Source organism: Mastomys coucha, unplaced genomic scaffold, assembly GCF_008632895.1.
Source record: "Mastomys coucha isolate ucsf_1 unplaced genomic scaffold, UCSF_Mcou_1 pScaffold16, whole genome shotgun sequence".
NCBI lineage: Eukaryota > Metazoa > Chordata > Mammalia > Rodentia > Muridae > Mastomys > Mastomys coucha.
In genome coordinates this window covers 33,159,062-33,160,650 of record NW_022196898.1, presented here as the reverse complement: position 1 = coordinate 33,160,650, position 1,589 = coordinate 33,159,062, and the positions used below count along the sequence as shown (strand labels likewise).

General features: G+C 53.6%; 1 protein-coding gene across 5 annotated transcripts in view; it reads left to right on the top strand.

Moving 5' to 3' along the window:
• Trim2 (tripartite motif containing 2) overlaps nt 1-1,589 on the top strand; it is a 152,043-nt gene that overhangs the window by 54,448 nt on the left and 96,006 nt on the right. The window contains exon 1 of one of the 5 annotated variants that reach the window (XM_031374213.1): nt 297-759. The exons of the other annotated variants lie outside the window; for them this stretch is intronic. The gene's annotated coding sequence lies outside the window, so the exon portion shown is untranslated. Of the gene's footprint in view, nt 1-296; nt 760-1,589 lie in introns of those variants that run through there. 5 annotated transcript variants of the gene reach the window in all.

Below are 1,589 nucleotides of genomic sequence, written 5' to 3'. Positions count from 1 at the left end.
AGCTGTTTTGGAGAATGAAAAATCAATTTGCAAAGACAGCACTTCTTCATCCTTTTCGGCGCTGACTGTATCATAATTGACTCGTGAATTGGAATTAAAGCAAACGCGAGCTTTTCCCTCTGTCACGTTCAGCAGTGTTTGGCAGTGTTTGCTTTCAATACCGAGTGCCCAACGGTGGAGGCCGGCTGCGTTGAGCTCGCTCAACCGGGTGCAGCTGAAGTCACTTCCCCTGCAGGGACAGAGCGTGCTTTCGTGGGGTGGGCGGTCGTGTGTGTGTGTGTGGGGGGGGGTGAGTTTTCCGCAGTAGACCTGAAAACCCAGGCAGCCGCGGATTGGCGCATCCCCGCTGCGGCCGCCTTAGTCATCGGAGTCGTTCTGGAACTGGGCACCAACTTGCGCGTTTGTCCGCGCGGCTCTTTGTACGCCGATCTGCTGTACCGTGGGCTCTGACATCTAATCCAGGATTTGCCTCTGCGCGGGGCTTATGGAAAACAGATGTCTCGCTTCTCTGGGACTGAGCGCAGAATGGAAGTGACCCAGAGGGGAGCTATTAGGCACCGACGACACGGAGGGAAGGCCTCGGCGCGGCCCGCGAGGCCAGCTCCGCTCCTCGCGTCCTTTCTCCCTGCCGAGCCCGCCGCTCACACCGCGTCCGGCGAGCGAGCCGTGTGACCGCGAGGCCGCGTGGGGCGGGAGCCGGGACACCGGGGTCCGTGGCCGCCAGAGATCCGGGTGCGAGCAGCAGCCACGAGGGTCGCGGTAAGTGTCCCCAAGGGTGGGGGCGTGAGGGGCGCGGGCATCTCGGCTTGGCCTGCGGCTTTTCGGTGCTGTCAGCCCTCCAGCACTCTTCCCAGGCTCCCACGGACCCTCTGCAGACCCTGACCTGCAAGGAACGCTTGTAAAGTCATTTGACCCTGGACACGAAAGCTACTTTATAATCTTAAAGCTTGGAAAGGCGTCCTATTCTTTTCCCCACTCCTTCCTATTTCATTTTCTTTCAAAAAAAAAAAAAATGTTCTTTCTCTTAGAAGGGACTACTCAGCTAGATTCCCTTCCGATTAATTTTCACGCGTACCCTCTGACCAAGCTCATGCTACACTTCTGGTTTATTAAAGGTGTGTGTGTGGGGGGAGGGATGTTGCCTTTGGGGGCTATCTGATTGATGTTGAAAAAAACTGCATGCTGCTGTCAAGAGGATTGGGGGTGGGGAGGAAGCCTGTCCTAAAAAATGCTTGTCAGATGCAAGGCATTCGGAGAACCCCAGACCTTTTTTCCATTTGTAATCTAATCAATTCCTGGGAGCAACTGACTTATTTTCTTCATCTCCTTAGTCGATTTAGGGCACAGACAGCGTTAGATTCAAATGCTTTTTAATTCTAGGGGGCGGGGCGTGTTTGTTTATTTTGAGTTTCTGAGGATCAAATGCCCCGCTGAACTAATAATGAGCTACTACTACTGCTTCAGCTCTCAAACGCTTTTTAGATAGTTACATTTAAGAGCGTTTGGAGTTCTGAGAGTCTTAAGATGAGGCCAGACCCTAGGATATCCATGAGAGGTTGTTCTTGCGACCGTTTGGTTATCGATGCCCC